The following is a 19,911-nucleotide window of genomic DNA, read 5'->3' as shown; positions in this document are numbered from 1 at the left end:
TTGTGGTTCAAAGGAACCCAGCTGAGTGATAGCAAGGATTTAGACAAGTCTAGAGGAGCGATTCGACGTATTGAGACATAGCCATAATCTGGAAACCATGGGACTCGAAAAGTGTTAGAACACACTCGGCGAGTCCAAGGCAATCTCCTTACCCACAAAAACAGACTCGACGAGCTGTTCATAAAACTCGGCGAGTCATGGTCTCAACATGTTCATATGATGAAGGAGGACTCGACGAGTTGTTCATACAACTCGACGAGTCAGATGAAGGTTGACTAGATGTCATTCTAGAAGGGGAACTCATCGAGTCTTTGTTAAACTCGACGTGTAGAGTCGGATAGAAGGATAAAAGAAAGGATAGGGACTCGATGAGTTGGAGGCCCAACTCGGTGAGTCAGGTCAACTGGAAGTTGACTTTGACCAGGATATTGACTTTGACCAGGGGTAAAATGATCATTTTACCCTCAGATTAGTTATATGTGTTTGTATAAGTGTCTTTATGGGAATTGTAGTCAGGGAGTTACCGGAGGAGTAGTCAGACAGTTCCCGATCAGCATTTCAGCAGTCAGCCTTATGAGGTGAGTTTCCTTCTGTAAGAATGGGTCTAAGGCACCAGGGCCGACCCGTAGTATGTTATGATTAGTAGATGAGAGTGGGCGGGTCCCGTATCTCTTATGATCAAAGTTTGATTATGATATACATCTGAATTATAGATCTAGTTATACGTGTTGTCTGTGTGATGCTTGTATGTCTACCTAGTAGCTAAGTGTAGGTGGGGCCCATATCATATAGCAGCTGAGTATGGGCGGGGCCCTTATCTCGAGTAGCTGAGTGTGAGTGGGGCCCGTATCTCAGAGTTAGCAGAGTGTGGGCGGGGCCCGTATCTCAATGAGTGTGGGCGGGGCCCGTATCTCCATAAGTGTGGGTTAGGCCTGTATCTCCTAACTGCATGTTATATGTGTATGGTATGTGGTAGCTTGGGGGAGCTCACTAAGCTTCCTACTTACAGTTTTAGTTTTGGTTTCAGGTACTTCAGCTAGCAAAGGGAAGGGCTCGAGTTGATGGCACGACACATACCACAACTTTTCTCCTAGGATGTATTGACTCTTATCATTTCTTATTCAGTTTTTGAAACAATGTTCGATATGATATTTTGAGACACACAACACTTGTTTTCATTTTAATTATGGATGATTATGTTTTAGTAATGATTTTCAACAAAATTTTTAGACCGTAGTTTTGGGATGTTACATTTAACACCCTATTTGGATCATTCTATGGTTCAGGTTTGTGGGTTGGAAGTCGACTGTCTAAAGGCTTTAGTCCTTAATGATGGTTGAGGGATCTAACCTTTGAATTGTGTTTTGGGCCAAAGAGTAGAAAAGGGAAAGTCATAGGTTGGAGCCTTTCACGAAATATGGATTTTTGTTCGAGAAGTTTTTAGGCCAAGATATCTAGATAATATTGTGGGTCTCTTCAAGATCTTTCTGTGGATTTTAAGAAAGCCAAAATCGGAGTTGAAACAAAGAGCTTATAGCAATTTGAATCTAGTAATGGAAGTAGTAGTAGGTTGGGCGTACAAGCTGATCAAGACACGTATTCAAGAGCGTACGTTGGGCGTGCCATTTGGTAAGTTGGGCGTACGCAATAAGACCCAAAACCCTAATTTTAGTGTTTTGAGCCCTATTTCACCCCCTTAACTGCCCAAACCCTTTATATTTTGAACCTCCATCCCTTAGACATCCATCCATGAAATCCTAACCCTATTTTGAGCCTTGTTCGCTAAAGAAGTTTTTTTTGAGTGCTTTGGATTGTGCTTGGTGTATCTTAGAGTAGAAGGAACTCATTGGAGAAGTGTTGGTTGCTATTGGAGCTTGTAGATCCAGGCCTTGTTGACCTTCATCTTTCTTCTGGGGTATAAAGCTTCAATCTTGATGATTCATTTGTTAGATCTAACGAGTCTTGGGTATTGAGAACTTTTGGTCACTTTAATGCATAACGTTTAGATCTTGAAAGTTTGTGGCCTTGTAATGGATAAAGTTGGAACTTTAATCCATCTAAACATCTTGTTGGTTTAGATCTAAAAGTTGGAGACTTGGACTTAATGGATTAATTTGAAAAAAAAAGATGCACTTTTGGTCCCTTTGAGACTTAAAGAATAGATCTGGGTGGTTTGGACCATTCTAATGGATAAAGTTGGAAAATTTATCATTTGTGGAGCTAGAAGGAACATTAAAAATGTGATATTGCTCCTTCTATCCCTTCCATGCATGAGTTATGATGTCTTAATGGATTAATAAGTTAGGGTTTTGGCTTGTGGACCTTATTTAGGCTTGCAAAGTCATAAAGGTGGAAACTTTATGACTTAGAATGAAGTTATGAGTCTAGCTCTGAGTGTTGGATGAAAGGACTTAAGTGAATAAACACTTAATGGAAAAGTGTCATCTGACCGAGTATGTTGGCATACCTTTGAGTATGCTGCACTTACTCGTATGGGTTCTATTTTTGGATGGTGAGTAAGCCATGTGTACGAGTTGAGTTCGTTGGGTATACTCATCCTGAAGTTTGACTTCTTGACTTGTTGACTTTGACTTCTATTGACCATTAACATATTGACCAAGTTTGACTTTAGGTCAAACTTGAAGATTTTGGGCTATTAATTAAGATTTTATTTGGTTCTAGTGTTAGTGGATATGTGGGTGCAAGCACCGCAAAAAAGGATCATACATTAGTATTTCAGAGTTCTTCGATTCAGGTGAATCTTCTCACTATGCTCATAGGTCGAAGGCACCAATGTTGGCCCACTAAATTGTGTATGTAGGATGCTTGTTGTCTTTGTGTGTCTTTCATGCTTTTTTGTGTGGGAGTATATACGTGTTGATGAGCTGGGTCTTAATTACTATTACTTAGAGATAAGATATTGTGTATGCTGAGACTTCGAGTAGTCTCGTGGGTTGCTGATAACCCATAGGACATGATGTTTGTCCACAGGGACTTTGGGTATTCTCTAGGGTTGCTAATAACCCATAAATGTTTATTTGGTGTTGTGTTGTATGTTGTATTTTGGGGAACTCACTAAGCTTTGTGCTTACAGTTAAATATTTTAAAGTTTTCTTATATAAAGGTGGGGTATGGATCGATTGTATTGCATCCGTTAAATATTTCTGCACATGATAATATTTATCGATAATTAGATAAATGTTTGAATCAAATGGATTTATCTAGATCCTTGTTGTTGTAAATTAAATAAACACTTTATGTTTAATTGAAAAAAATGGGTTGAAATATGGTACGTTACAAGTTCAATACTAGTTCTCTGACATGTACATATGAAACTTGGTTACAACCACTTGCTTACTTTAATCTGGTGAGAGTCAACCAATCCAATTCATATTAGGCTTACTTTATAATTTCTCCCACAATTATAACCAACTATAAACCTTTAGAATAATAAAATTATTCTTGGATTAAACATGGCACAACAAGTATTGACGTTATGATTATATCCTAATATATCAAAACATAATATAATAGTTGTTGTTACAATGTTCCAATATCCAAAAACCAAATCAAAATCCAAATCAAAATCCATTTCTAAAACAATAAAGTCTTACAGCTAAACTGTGACTACTCATACTTATCTCAAAAGAAGAACTTTATTAATGGGTTCGACTAAACTTAATTTATGTGAATTTTGCGAATACTATCATCTCCATATTTGACTTTACTATAACTATAGTTAAATATCTTGGAGAATATGATCGATGTTCTTTCATGACATTGAGTTTCTTAGCTTGATTAAATATATTCTTTGTGTCACAAAGATTTCTGTGAGATCCTTGAATGGAAGAAAAGAACATAGATTTTAATGAACTTATTCATCCAATCATATTTGATTTCAACTTCTAAAGTAATGTATTCTTAATTTGGAATAAATTGTGTCATAATATTTTACTTGGACCTCATTCCCACTAAACATATTCTTCATTCCATAATGAAGTCATAATCCAATTATAATTCATAATTATCTATATTTGTTTAGAAATCAACATCTTTTGTATCTCTTTACATGAAGATCCTTTCTAAAATGATTATCTAGTATATATTCTCTTTTTTTCTAAAATACTATTAAAATGTTCTCATAGTTATCCTATGACTTAACAATGTATCTAATTGGTATCTTATTACATGCTCACAACATGATAATATACCAGGTCTTATGCATAATATGGAATAAGTGATGGATTCATTTTCCAATTAAATCGAATATAAATCCTTTCAGCTAGTTCAAACCTATGAGCTACTACCTTTTGAGGTTGGCTTAAACTAGGCATCATGTGACAATTCTAAGGTTCCACCAAAGGAATCATCTATCTAGATCTCTTTCAAGATGTTATCAATATATGCACGAAGATATATAACTTTTAAAGTTCATTTTATCTATCTCTATAGATTTTCCATTCCAAGAATGTATATTTTCCTTCCTTAGTCTTTCATCTAAGAAACACATTACGAGTCAATATGAAAAGGCTTGGCATGGTCAAAATGTAATTTCTAAAGATTAAGTATGTCTCATTCATACAAGATTAGGAATATGCTTATGCTCCCACTAGTTCTTAGTAAAAACACATGTTCTATTCGTTTTGATATAAAATCATACCATGTGTTTTATGTTAAAATTATGATTGCGACCATGAGATTTTTTATTTATATCTAGAAGTGGATCTCAAGCTTCATATATTTTGTTAGGATAACATGGATTAAGAAAACATCTAGGCTAATCTATATGGATATCTTCAAGTAGATGTCTATTTAAGAAAAATGGTATTTCTTGAAATCTATTTGCTATATCTCATATTAATAGTACGATTTATAGTAAATAATATCCTTGTTGATCGAATTATAGCTACTTGTTCATCGAGAAGATCTCGACATACATATGAATATATCAACTAACATATAACATACACACATACTAACATGTAAACACTTCTCGGGCTCCGCCTAACATCATACCGAGATCCGGAAGCATACTAAAATTCCTCGAGAACCGCACTGACATCAAACCGGATTCCGAAAACATACTACCATAACATATTAACTAGACACTCCATGGGCTTTCCCCGACATTGGACCTAAGTCCCGATGTAACAATGTAATTTCGAAACATATTTTATTTTTAAAACATATTTTTATTCATTAATAATATAAAATTTCATTGTTCGCATATCAATCCATAAATACATCCAAAGATCGTAATGTATAAAATCCCCTCATGTGTGTGTACTGATCATGCTGACTCCTTCCCGCGATCCTCACTGTACCTAAAACACATAACACAAAACACTGTAAGCAAAAATGCTTAGTGAGTTACCCAAATTACCACATAGACACATATCAGCCACTCAAGGCGGTAACTCTGATGAACCTCTGGTCGAATATCTCTGTGGGACCCTCTTGGTCTCATAACTCTATGGACCCACTGGTCCTAACTCTGAAAACTATGAATCATGCATATCACATATCACATAGAAATCACAAAACATAAATAGCATACAAGATACACTGTCACATAACTCTGATTACCACTCTATGTAAAGTATAGTGAGAAGACTCACCTCGGATACTCAGTAAACCTCGAACTCTGAAATACTGCTCTGGCCCCCGCCTATTCATACAAATAATTACTCTAATTAATAAAGCTCCTAAAGGACAGGCTAACCCCTCTCTATAAGTTCTCTAAGAAGGGTAAAAGACCATTCTACCCCTCTAATGGCTCATAAATCCAAACATTGACTAAGCCCTAAAAGTCAACGAAGTCAACTTTGGTCAACGGTCAAGCTTTGACCAGACTCGTCGAGTGCACTCAGGCGACTCGGCGAGTCCACAGTGGTCCACTGAAGTCTTCTAAGCCTCACTTGGCACGATGAGTTCCCTCTCCACTCGTCGGGTTACTCAGCAACGAATCGCGGGATAACCCCGACTCGACTCGTCGAGTCCTCTTATGAACTCGGTGAGTTGCTCCCATGAAAACACTAAAATGACCTCCTAAGGTCAGATCTGTTTCCCTAAGCTATAGATCTGGCTTCCCCACGACCAATAACCACGTAAAGGTCGAAAATTGACCCACATGTAATGTGTACCAGGCTATTTTGGCCACAAGGCTTTCTATAATGGCAATCTAGACTCTTTTATTCCTTAACCCAACATAAAGCAGGTTGGGGAAAGCTCTCTGGAGTTTTATGGGTCCAGATCCGAAGTCTAACACCACAAGGGACCATGAAATCAACATAACAAGCTCAAAAGAAGGTATAGAAAATCCTAGGTCATAGATCTTAACACAAAATAGAAAGGAACTCGATTTGGTACCTCAATAGTGTAGATCTGGGCTTGAAAACTCTAGATCTACAGCTCCCTTGACCTCCTCTTTCTTGGAACAACTTCTCCTTAGCTAGAACACACCAAAATCAATCAATATAGCCTTATCCTTCTATTAACTCGCTCAAGCTCTTAGGGGGCACTCTCTGTAGACTGGTAGCCGCACAAAAGGGCTATAATGTACTTTAAATAGGGCAAAATGCCCGGGGAATTAGGGTTTCATCTTACGGAGCGGACTCGTCGAGTCCCCCTTCCGACTCGTCGAGTTCCTTCATTAATCCAGTCATCACACGCAACCCTACTCGATGAGTCTATGCTTCAACTCGTCGAGTCCACCCCTTTAAGCTCAAAAATAAAACATAAGAATATAAAATGTAATACCTGGATATCCGGGTGTTACACCCAAACCCCTAACACATAACAAAAAGATGCAAGAATCACAAAGACATCAAGTATACAAGCATACAAGCATTCCTCGGGATCGCCCCGACATCAGATCAAGATCCGGAAAAGCATATAAATCAAATTTGGGCATCGCCCGACATTGAACCGTAGTCCGGAAGTACTACTATCTAAATGGGCAGGCCTTGGTGCCTTAGACCTGTTCCTACAGGAGAAAGCTCACCTCGCACAGTTGTCTGCAAAATCTTGCGGTGAGGAATATCTGGTAGCTACTCCAATGACTCCCCGGCTAACAATATCACAATAATACTTAGTTAGGATCTAATAATCTTTCTCACGGTAAAATGACCATTTTACCCTTGGTCAAAGTTAAAGTCAAGGTCAACTCCCAGTCAACCCAAGTCATCGAGTTATTCCCTAACTCGTCGAGTTCTATACAATCTTGTCCCGTGATAAATTAAGTCAACTCATTGATTCCCTTCACAGACTCGTCTAGAATTGGGATAAAAAGAATCAACTCGTCGAGTCCCTTCGTAGACTCACTGAGTTCTTTAGTTTCCTACCCTTAATCACATCCATCTAGCTCATTCACTTCCTAAACTCAATGGTTCACTCAAAATCAGAGAAAGTTGGGGGAACCATGACTCGACTCGCCGAGTAACACGGAAAACTGTTGAGTCCCCCATATGACAAATCCATACAGTCGACTCTAATAAATTCCAACACTTCCAACTCATATATTTGGACTCCTTAGGTTAGAATTACACGTAAAGTTGCCAACTTTACGTTCATGCATTATGTTATAAAGCTAAAACATCAATACCAAAGAAAAATGGAGGTATACATCATAGAATAGGGCCATGGCTGAATAAAGGTTGCAACTTTGAGCTTCTAGAGCTCAAGAGTGCCCAAATATGAAGTCCTTACATCACCAAGAGGTCAAATCTTAGAAATGACCTTGGAAAAGGTCCAAAAGTGACATCATGCAAGCCTAGAAGAAGATCTAAGTGAAAAGAAGCCAAGGTATAAGCTTTATACCTCAAAAGGGTCAGAAATGCATCACAAGTTCTAGATCTATAGCCTCTTCTTGAATCACCAAGGGTTTCCTTCCTTCTTCTAGCTTCAAATCACACAAAAAGAAAGGAAAAGCTCAAGAACACTCAAGGGTTGATTAGGGTTTCGAGAGTAGGGTGTGAAGGTGATGGAGGCTGGGGTGGAGGCCCGATATGATGCTTAAATAGGGTGAAAACCCTAAGGATTAAGGTTTCCTCCTGGCAGCTCTACTCGTCCAAGATCTCGACTCGTCGAGTAGTCCACTTAAACTCCGCATCCAAACTAACATCTAGTCAACGAGTTAGGATCTTTTTTGGTTTTTGCTCGATTTTCATCCATTTCAGCTCCGTTCTCTTCCTTTTTTGTCCTATCTATGACTTTAATTATATATGAACATTTCAAATACACTAAGTATCATATATCATAAAATATAACATTTTAGATTAATTAACTAAGATAATGGCCTAAAATATATAGTTAAATAAGGACATATCAGAGAGGCAGGACAGAGAGTCATGGGGAGCACTGAGGTGGTGCTCAAGACGGCATAGCTCATTAAGCAAGTTAAACATAGGATATAAACAACACAAAGCTATCAGAAGAATTATGCTAACAACCGTTGTTCTGATTTGGATTTTCATGTTGGAGATATGGTATCGCTGAAGGTTTCACTATAAAGGGGTGTTATTCGTTTCAGGAAGCGGGGCAAGTTAGGATCTAGATTGATTAAGTGACTTCCAGGGTGGGCAAAGTGGTCTACCAGTTGAATTACCATAGGAGATAAGTTAGATTCATAACACTTTCCATGTTTCTCATCTTGAAAAGTGTTTAGTAGACAATTCTTTGGTGGTGCCTTTAGACGACATTCAAGTTGATGAGTACCTGAACTATGTGGAGAGACCAGTAGCCATTTCAGATAGAAGGACTAATTTCTTACACAACAAGGAGGTGGATTTAGTGAAGGTGAAGTGGCGGAACTGAAAGGGCTCTGAGTGGACTTATAAGCCCAAAGAGGAGATGCGTGAGCACTATCCACATTTATTCAACACTGTGAATATCCAAGAAGAAACTTGATTTAAGTAGATGGAGATTTTTGACATCTAATCAATGTATGAATTCAATCTTTGTATGATAAGTTAAGAGAGTTGGGTTTTCATGTTTTGCCTAGTCCGCAGTGTAGTAATGGGCTTACCATGGCATGGTAATGCCTCGTCACCACTACATAACATTTAATTAGACCACGAAACAACATCGTTCTGGGATCAAAACCTGAGACCTTAGATCATGAGACCTTTCTAAAGAATTATGGGGCTAGGATTTTCCCCAACCACAACCTCTATCTCTCTAGATAGTATCCTCCAAAATCCTAACATCCCTTTCTTGCTCTTAGCCTCTTTTTGTGTTTTTTGGTATTGCTGAAGGAAGAGCATCACCCTATTGGATTTTGAGAGTGTTTCTTGAAGAGATCCAACATCTTGTTCACCTTCTGTATCTTTCTAAGTCTTCAAGTTCCTAGCTTGATGGTCAAAACTTCATAGATCTAACATTTTGAGTCCCTTTTACGGTTTTGTGGGAGTTTAGAGAAGAACTCCAGATAAAGCTTTCAACTTTATCAACCTTGATTGTCCTTAGATTCTTTTATATTTTAGATCCAGAGCTAAAGGGTGATTTGGGGCCGTGCAAAGGTTAAAGGTTACATATTTTACCATTTTTACCTAAAATGGCTTAGAACATACATGGGTTATGTATGTCAATAAACTTATAATTTTTATGACATATTTTCATATGATTAATCCTTTTGGAGAGTTTTAGGGTTGGTCTTAACGAATTAATAACTTAATAAAGAAATAAGTATTATGGGTGAACTGCTAAGTGGCTAGGGGTTGACCAAGGTGCGGTGAGAGAAAGATTCGCATCTGATCTGTCTCTCATTACCACGACGCATCGAAGAATATACCATGATGCAGTGATAGGTTGTAAAACATGTATTTTATCTTTTAGCCACCAAAGTGTGGCCATGGTGCTGACCACAGCGCCAACGACTTGACTGTTCAAATTGATGATTGAGTTTTGACTAAGTTTGATCTTAGGTCAAACTTTAGAGTTTTAGGTCATAAGGTGAGGTTTGACCTTTGAATTCCTATTTAGGTAGTTGTTGTGCCTACCTTTATGTGTGTCAAGTTGTAAAGGTTTTATTCTTTGTCTGTAAGGTGAGTTTCGTTGGATTAGGTATCTAAGCCAATAACTAAATAGGTATATACTTGAGTTATAAGCAAAGTCCTTTCAAGTTGCCCTCAAACCTGGTAATTGAATAGGATGATTTTGAAGAGAGAGACTGATTTATTCTTTTATTATATAATTAACAAATAGCAATAAATGATTTATTAATATATTATGAGAATAATATATTAATTAGAAATTATATTATTTTATTATGTATTAATAAGAAATTAATTAGAATTAATATTGGGATTAATTAAAAGTGCAAGAACCTAAGCTGTAACTATTTAATAGTTGAACAAAATGGATTCCAGAACCTTTCATGGTATTAGAAGGTTTTAAGGAGTTATCTTAGGGTTTCTAGAATATTCCATATAGATAATATGGATAATTGAGAAACTGGATAATTACCTCATTTGAATTAAAATTATTTGAATTAGTGTAAGGGTTATCTAAGGTTTTCATATCATTTATAAATATGGACTTTAGCCTTCATATTTTCAGCCATCACTTTTCCCAAGAGAATAGCCGAAAATTTACCTCCCTTCTCCATTCTCTTTAAGTTCATTTGTTTCTAGGGTTTGGGTATGAACCATCACAAGCACGAGATTTCTGGTGCTAGATTCCAAGAGCATTTAAAGAATGATTTCATTGATTATTTACAAGAATAATCAAAAGGTATGTAAAACCTAACTTATTTATGTATTTCAAATATATTATATTTTCCATAGGATTGTATGATGTTCATATTTTATGGTGAAAACATAAATCCAATTAGGTTGCATATGAACTTAAGAGTTAAGTTATTTTCTACCACATGATTTTGTAAACTATAAAATCTATCGGTGGCATCAGAACACAATGTTTTCAATTGATATGCATAATATTTCAGTAGATTAAATTAGGGTTTATAGAAATTAAACCTGAAAAGAAGGGATTTTCGACTTGGGCTAGGGTTTTTGGAAACCCTAGCCTCCTCCTTAATTTTCGAAAATATGGTAAGGATATTAGGGTTTCCTTTATATGATAGTTATTGTTTTAATTGATTAAAATAAAATAATTAAAATTAGATAATCTCTATACCCTTAATTTTCAAGAATCTAGTAGGGTAAGGATTAGGATTAAATTAAATTATTTAATTAATAGTTTAATAGTAAATAATCATTTATTCCTAATATGATTTAAATTAATTTAATTAATAGTTGATTAAAAGATAAAGATTAAATCATATATTTTAAATTAATTTACTTTTTTTATTAATTTTTGAAAATTTAAATTAAACCTAGTATTATAGAAAAATTTTAAAATACACCTTATACTTATATTATTTAAGGATTAATATATTATATGTCTAAGAAAAATCAGTCAAATCGCTAGTACACCTCATTCACGAAACCATGCTATAAAGAGGGTATAAGGAAGTGGCCTATAAAATGGTCATTAAATGGGTGTCAAATTCTCACCTACCGATCTCCTGTGTGGCGGAGAGCCGTTAGCCGAACAGATTTGATAGGACATAATCTCATTGGTAAGTATAATCATATAAGTATCTATTTTTTTTAAATCTCACTCTTAGTTACTTTCAGACAAATGTGAAAAATATGCTAATCCGTGAAATTGGACATTGTGCTTTATATGTAGTTAGTAGAGTATGTGTGGCTAACCGATATACTAATAATGACTATAAAGAGTAGTAATAGGCATATCAAAAATTACCATTCTTAATGGAGCACGTGTGGTTAACCGACACATTAATTAGAGATGATAAATGACGTTGAGGTTGCCAAGCATATTTGCATGGTTATTCACATCTTGTTTGTGATCCTTGGTATTCTAGTGACAAATAGAATAACATAATCTGAGATTAAACATGCCATTAATAAGATTCAATGAATCTCCAAAGATCTATGAATTTCAGTTTGATTGAAATTGGTAAATTGCCTTTACATACCTTCATAATTTCGCAATAAGACTATCGCATCCCTCTTCTTAGTTGTAAATTGTTATTTTGGAATCCTATCCTTAAATATTTATTATGGCTTAAAATATTAAGGATATATTCTCATCTAACAAAAACTACTTTTTCTCTATAGATGTCTACTCTTGGTGATTCTTCTGCTTCTCAAAACTCTTCCCACAACTTCTTGCTGCTCTTGATTATGTGCAAGGTGACATTGGATGGAACCAACTACAATGATCGGGAGCGCAACATCAAGATGGCTCTTCGATACAATGGAAAAGAGTATGTCCTTGAAAAACAACTTTTTGAGATTGATGAGGACATTGCTACTCTTGAAGAAATTCTCTCCTATAAGAAACACTACGACGATGTAACAATGGTTGCTTGCATCATGGTCGCCACCATGGTTACATGATTACAAAGGTTCTATGAGGACTACTGGACCTATTAGATGAACATGGATCTTGTGGAAAAGTATCATAAGAAAGCTCGTTAAGAAAAGTATGAGGCCGTCAAGGCCCTCATGGCTTGTAAGTTGAAGGAAGGAGAGTTCGTCTGCAACCAAATGCAAAGGATGCAAAGGTATATAGAGCGCCTTGAAAGGCTTAATGTGAATTTCGATAAGGAGTTGGCCATTGACATGGTCCTTAACTCCTTTCCACCTTGATATCATCAATTTATATTAGCTTATCATATGAACAATACCGAAACTACATTGGCCCAACCACTACTAGAAAAACAAGCTTTTACGACGCGCAAATGCGTGTCAAGGAAGGCCCTGTCATAACAAGAGACGACACACTTTTACGATGCGTGTGTTTATGATACGCAATGCGTATCAAGGAAGCCCCTGTCATAAATAAAGATGACACGCATTTGCATGTCATAAACTTCAATAACCATTTACGATATGCATTTGTGACGCATCTTTATGATACTCATTTACGCATAATATAAAAACTTATAAACAAATATATACCAAAACAATCAATTATATCAAATAACATCATGCCAAAAATTGTAATACATTGATATTAAGGGGTCTAATTGTACATTGTTATTAAGTGGTTTTCCCTAACTATATAACCTAATACTACATTGCGTATCAAGGGACACCTTCTTCAAAGTAAAGCTATACAAACTAAAAAGATATACAAAAAGATGATAAACATCAAATTCCAATTAAGTAGAGTTGCATCTTGCCTTTCATAATTCTTTAAGACTAATGAACCCTTGCTCCGATAATTCTTGTGACCTGATCAAATAAAAGTAAAAAAAATTAATATGCTAATATAATTAATAGAAGAATTAAACAAGGAATGTTAGTTGCAAATACCTGTGCCAAATGTTAGTGGTCAAATGAGGGAAAAGTGAACATTTGCAAGCTTTTTGACACCAACCTACACACAAGCACATATACATATCAAACAAGGAATGTTATTTTTACTTTTTACCTTGTCTTTAACCAAACCACCCGATGTAAAAATCCCAACATTTTCTAATGCAATTAAAGCCTTTTTCTGCAACAAATAATATTACCTTGCCCATCAGTTGTAAGCATTTGAAGCATTATTGGTAGTAGAATCGGCTCAATGTGAGAAAAAAATGTGAGGGAGCCTGCACAGTGATTCAAGAATGGTAATAATGGCACGTAAACAACCCACAACTGCCAAAGCACCAGGATCATCCGCTTCATCATTAGCTTCTGAAGTATTGATACACATCCAAAATGCAGAAGCTTGAATTCACATCAAAAAATTTTAAAGTTATAATGGGTAGGAGCAACTTCACATTTTCAATTAGAAAAACACATCACCGGACTCTGGCATAAGCCAATAGTATAGGGTGCCATCTCCTCTCCAAACTTATCAACAATTGTATCAAGTGTAAACACCAGATCCGCGTTTTCAACTTCATCCATTAGCTTGAAAAAAATCTGAAAACAAACCATGTGTTGTAATGTAAGCCATGAATCAGTACAACTTCTTTTTCTGCATATATACGACTGATTATGTAGCAACATGTTTCCATTTATATATTTATTTATTATAACATCCTACATTGGTAGCTACTTTCACAACTTTTTAGTACATACAGGATTCTACTTCCAATATTTTTGTTATGAGCATCTCCAATGGAAGGTTATTTTATAGCTTATTGCTATTTCAACAAGTCTTTGTTGACCATTGGAGTGGAAAATGTTTTTTTTGGTATTTTATCCAACCATTTTAGTCATTTTTTAAACTTTGTTATATTTGACTAATAAATCTATTTTGTTAAATATGCAAAATAAAATTGAACATTTTTTGTATTGGAACTACATAGATGATCAATATCAAATGGCATGTGCTCAAAAACAACAAATTAGATAAGGGTCTTTAAACAATATTTCAAATAGATGCGGATACACATGTAATTGTTAAAAAAAGGTTTTGCATTGGAGATGATATGTAAAGATAGGTATTTTTTAAATAAAGTTGGTGAAAATATTATGGGGAAAAAATAAGAAAGGTTAACTACCGTGGGTGCTCTAAGAGATTGTACTTCATATAATTTACCTAATTATCGCATTGTACATTCAATATTTTTCTTATTAGGAAATACAAAATCTATCCAAATATAGCAGTGAAAACTGAAAGGTACAATGCTGTAATGGGAAGAAACAAAAGTAGGATACCATCAAGTAGGTGTGGAAGAATTGGCCTTATTTCGCTAACATCTGCAAATTAGAGAAATATTTTCCAGGCTTATTAAATTGTATATGTGTGAAAGAAAGAAAGAAATCATAATATAAAAGAAGATCAGTTAAACTAGTTGTGCATTTTACCATTGCAGGATTCAACAAAAGAATGCAATGCAAAAACAGAATCAGCACGAACTGGAAGCTCAGGGTCATGCATCCCAGCAATGACACTTTGTAGTGTTTTTCGGAAATTATCTGGGTTAGAGAAACTTCTATAGGCATATTGTCCTGCAACCCACGCAGCCTAACATTTGAAAATAATTTTTTTTAGATTTAAAGTTTCCATCAAATAGGGATACAACAAGATAATGACCATCAAGCATCAACCAACATACACACACACAACATTAAATAACTTTTTAAAGTTTCCACGCAGCAACGAAACTTTCTGTTTTTATTGTTTATTAATATTAATATAATATAATGAAGTGGAAAGGAAAGAAAAAATAGAAAATAAAGTATTATGAAACTTAGCTCACCTTTGCTTTGAGATGACCAACAGGACTGGCAAACTCGGGGAAAACATGTTGTGCTAACAGATGAAGAGTTTATGGTGGGTAAAATGGAGGTATAAGGGGGTTAGGTTTATGAGGAAGATGATGAATAGTCTTGGGTGTTACGTGTTCTTCATGCATGAGGTTTTAAGGTGGTTTGATGGAACTGGTTTATACGTTCTTGGTGATAACAAGTGAAGTCTACTGTAATATACGATGTAAGTGTATAATGTGTATCTGTTCTTCATTATTAATCATCCTCTTGACCTGTAACAACAAAAAAAAAGGAGAACCGGATAGCCTCCTTTCTCCGTTTACACCACCTTCTCTACAAACGTGACCACCCCAAATACCCCTGTTTCACTTTAAGCCAAGACCACCTCAACCAACTCCGAAAACAAAACCGGTTGCATCTCCTTTCAAGAACCCAAGAACAGGTTGTGTGGTCATTGTTCCATCCACTTCAAGAATCCTTTCCCCTCTTTTAGCTCGTTGAGATGAAAGCAGAGATAATTCTATTTGTGATTTAAGTTTTTTAATAAACATGTTGAATGGTCAATCTTGTTACATTCACAACGTTCCCAAGAACATGGAACACGAGATCTTTAATGCAAATATAAGAGCATATTGCAGAAGTATTTTGAGTACATTCCAATGCAGAAAGATATTTCTCATATGTAGAATACTGAAGCCAGCCTCCAGTGGATGTAGTAAGAAACTCAATAATGTAACTTCTGACAATCACATTTACAATAATAGGCACATATGGAGCTCAACTGGAAAAGGCCTCTCTCCCTACTGTTGGATCCTCATCTATCTGCACAGTGATCCAAATTGTTCAATCAAAGGTCTACCTTAACTGTGAATGAATGAAAAACTGAAATTATAAGTCTGAGAAGCTTTAGAAACATGTAAACTGATAAAAAGCTATTTTCTAACTATACATGTGTTGGGGATATCATCATTATATAATGAATGTACAACAGTACAAAAGAACATAAATTTATGGTTTGCTGGCTAGCAGAATCTGGAATTTCCCAAGCAAGCATCATATCAAATGTTAATCTTCGATACTTGCTATTGTTCTTTGTTTTTTGGTTCCAAACACCATCACTATTGATACTTTGACCCACCTGCTGCTTCGTTTTCAATTTCAGGCTCGAGATTGAAAGAAGAAGAATATGGATAAGTAAGAAGGACATTGTTCATCGTCCCCATCGAGAACCTGCAACAGAACAAAAAAAATCTCATTTTTTTATGGATATGTAAGAAGGACATTCCTCCTAAAGGGATTGATCATTATCATTGAAGCACATAAGTGGAAAGATAATCTCAAACAGAACAACATCAAGTGTTGGTTGGAGCAGATAGTACATTGTAGTCTTGGAAAGACTGATGGACAAAAGTTGATGATTTCAAAAGGAATATGATAAGAAAAGGAAAGGAAAGTATTAAATCATGGATTACATGAAATGAAACAGACCTGTTGCTCATGTATTGCAAAATAAGGTTGGAAACTCTATCAGGTAGATAGTCACCAATACGCAGTGCATTCAACAAGTTGAGATGGCATTCTAGAAATTTTCCCGCATAGTTCTTCTAGGAGTGTTGTGCAAAAGCTTTGTTCTCTGGGTTTTGCAATTTTAAATCTCCAAAGCTGAGAAAAAAGTAAAAAGTAAAAACTTGAACAAGAAGACAATAAACACATGTCTGAAAGCCAGCCAAAACAATTAAATTAAATAGACATTTGCATGATGTGACTAACTACTCACCTGGTATAGAGGCGGTTTAATATAAGGATTGTTCACTTCTTTACCTTCCACCATCCTCATGACTTTGCGGTGCTCTGGATCCGCTGGTTGGCCGTCTGATAGAACTTTAAAACGTATTCCAGGAATAGCTACATTTGTGTTGGATTCTTTCTAAGGCTACAGCCTAGTTACAAGACATTCAATGTTAATACATCATCAAAAACGATTAATTTAACCATCCAATCTATAATGAACAATTCACATAGTTGACTATTTTAGGTCAAAATCATGGTTTTGCATTCCGCCTCTTGTCAATCTATAACTCAAAATCGAACTTATAACACATGTATAATCATATTATCATTTCATTTATTATACTTATCATATATATATATATATACCTCGAATTTATCAATGAGAATCAGCTTACCTTAATAATTTCGCAACTTTTGTTAAGAACACACCATGAATACCACAATTCGTTTTTTCCAACTCAAAGCTTGGTCAAGTGAAAACTGGTCTGGTCCAGCACATATGGTGGAAAACAACACAAAAATTCATCTACAATGATGATAGGCTAGGGTTTTAGAAAGAAAGAAGAGAGGAAATGTTGAAAGAGATAGAGAGAGCAAAATTCAAAATAAGGTATGTATGATTATGATCTTCAGAGATGAACGTACACTTCTCTAAAGTATATCTGGGTGAACCCATACCATCTAGAACTGCAAAACAAAGGAAACGATCATTTTTTCTTCAAGCCCATAATAAGGTTACTGTATTTTCAAAAGACGTTAAGAACAGCACCACAACTCCGATGCATCCTCCTCTCACCCTTAAACTCTCTTCTCTCTCTTTTTGCTCATTTTTTCTTTTCTTTCCCATTTTTTGTTTAGTCTTTCCGTGCACACACACATACCATCTGGGAAGTAGGACGACATCAACAATGGTGGAGGTGGTAGCCAGGGGTGGCTGGTTTAGGGCTTTTAGAGAATATGAGATGTTTTTGTTCAGAGAGAGAAAGTGGAATCGATGAGAATGTAAAATTCGGTTACTAGATACCAAAAAAAACCAAGGTAATCTTGAAAGAAAGTAGAATCAATGAGAATGTAGAGGGCCCCAAATTGAAACCTTGTCTAGTAGAAACAATTTGAGAGTGAGTGTTGGATTTATTGCTTCCCTTTCGCGATGCGCTTACCCTTTAATTACCATAGTCGATCGATTCAAGCTTTCACGAAAAACCCTGGGTAGCAACTGATAGAGACAAGAAAGATGGGGTGAAGGTAGGATTGGATCCGATTTCAAAGAGTAACAGTATATTTCACTGAAAACCCTTTCCCGGTTCGCTTAACCTTTGGTTACATCAGTCGATCGATTCAAGCTTTCAATAAAAACCCTAGGTAGTGACCGAGAGAGACAAGAGGGAAAGGAAGGAGCGTCGATAATTAGGGAAAGAGGGAAAGAAGAAAAAGATGGGTTTTTTTTAATTTTTTAGGATTTCATTTGCCCCTGATGGAACACGCGTTCCATTAAAATTTATAAAGCGACGTCTTTAGACGACACACATTTTATTATAGGTGCCCTCCGTTTTTTTTGTTTAGAAACTAATTTAAGGGCATGCAATAATGCGTGACCTAAATCCTTAAATTTTTTGAAGAGACAACGCTTTTTTAATGTCACTCTCTTTTGCGTAACATAAATCAATGAGTGTCGTTGTTTGCGCGTCGTAAAAGGTTCTTTTCTTATAGTGAACTCCACAACCTATTGCAGACGGGTGAGTCAGGTTTAAAGAAAAATAAAAACTCTACTCCTACTAGTGCTCCTATCCTTTGCATTGTGCAAAACAAAGGAAAGAAGACAAAAGGTGCTCCTAAAACGAACTGGAAGGGCAAGGCCCATGTTAGGTCATCTAGTAATGGCCCAAAAGTAAATCCCAGTTTTTACATTCCTTATGTTAGTGATCCCAGAGAGACTACTCGCTTCTATTCCAATGAAAAGGACCATTTGGAATGAAGCTTCCCCAAGTACTTGCATGATATCAAGGATGGAAAATTGAAGCCATTGTCGGTAGGTATTTACATTATTCAAACTAGTAACTCACAATCTAATCGTTCTTGGGCCCTTGATACAAGACGTGGTTTTCAAATTATTTCTGATTTGTAGGGGCTAAGAGAAAGTGAGGAGGTGGAGAATGGAAGGTTGAATCTAATCATGGGCAATAGGTAATCTTCTCATGTTACCAAGATTGGAATTTAAAGCCTTGTGCTTGGTGGTGATGTTAGATTAGATTTAGTTGCATGTTGTTATTCATCAGAAATGATGTGAAACATTATTTCTTTTCATGCATTATTTATACAAGGTTTTCAATATTCATTTAATGATGTGAATGATTCAATATTGGTTTATAAAACTGATAATTTTACGTTTGAAGCTTTACCTTGTAATGGTGTATATGAAGCTATGATTTGTGTTGATATATTAGATAATAGTGTATTCCATATTGATTCATCTAATGGTATAGATAAGGCATGCTTGTGACATTGTCATCTTAGGCACATTAAAAAGAAATGTGTCGCCCAACTCCAAAAGAATGGAGTGGTGGAATCATTTGACTTAAGGCTAGATGATGAATGTTAATCATGTCTTTTGGGAAAAATGACAAAATCACCTTTCACTGGATCTTGTGAAAGAGTTAAAGGATTATTGGATGTCATACATACATAAGTGTGTGGAACCTTCAGATCCACCACAAGGGATGCTAATCGATTTTATGTAACATTTACAGATGATTATAGCAGATAAGGTTATATCTACTTAATCAAATATAAATCAGAGACCTTTGAAATTTTCAAAAGGTTTAAACATGACGCTGAGAATCAATTAGGCAGGAAGATAAAGTGGCTCCGATCTAAT

The 19,911-nt window shown here is 35.7% G+C and overlaps 1 long non-coding RNA gene across 5 annotated transcripts; it reads right to left on the bottom strand.

The window, feature by feature from the left end:
• Nucleotides 1-13,029: 13,029 nt before the first annotated feature.
• On the bottom strand, nt 13,030-18,453 carry LOC145013984 (uncharacterized). Of its 5 annotated transcripts, none has more exons than XR_013665365.1 (12): nt 17,806-18,453; nt 17,682-17,723; nt 17,432-17,562; nt 17,023-17,185; nt 16,734-16,907; nt 16,384-16,475; nt 15,236-16,067; nt 14,841-15,000; nt 14,691-14,732; nt 13,553-13,949; nt 13,350-13,413; nt 13,030-13,268 (listed from the first exon to the last, which is right to left on the bottom strand). It is a non-coding gene; the product is annotated as an uncharacterized LOC145013984 (long non-coding RNA). The 5 variants fall into 5 exon arrangements; XR_013665367.1 differs by having other exon boundaries at nt 17,833-18,453; XR_013665363.1 differs by having other exon boundaries at nt 17,682-18,453.
• Between the last annotated feature and the right edge of the window lie 1,458 nt (nt 18,454-19,911).

The sequence above is a fragment of the Lactuca saligna genome, chromosome 9 (assembly GCF_052625555.1).
Source record: "Lactuca saligna cultivar CGN05327 chromosome 9, ASM5262555v1, whole genome shotgun sequence".
Taxonomy (NCBI): Eukaryota; Viridiplantae; Streptophyta; class Magnoliopsida; order Asterales; family Asteraceae; genus Lactuca; species Lactuca saligna.
Note: the sequence above shows the minus strand (reverse complement) of the source record. Positions and strands in the feature narration are given on the sequence as shown.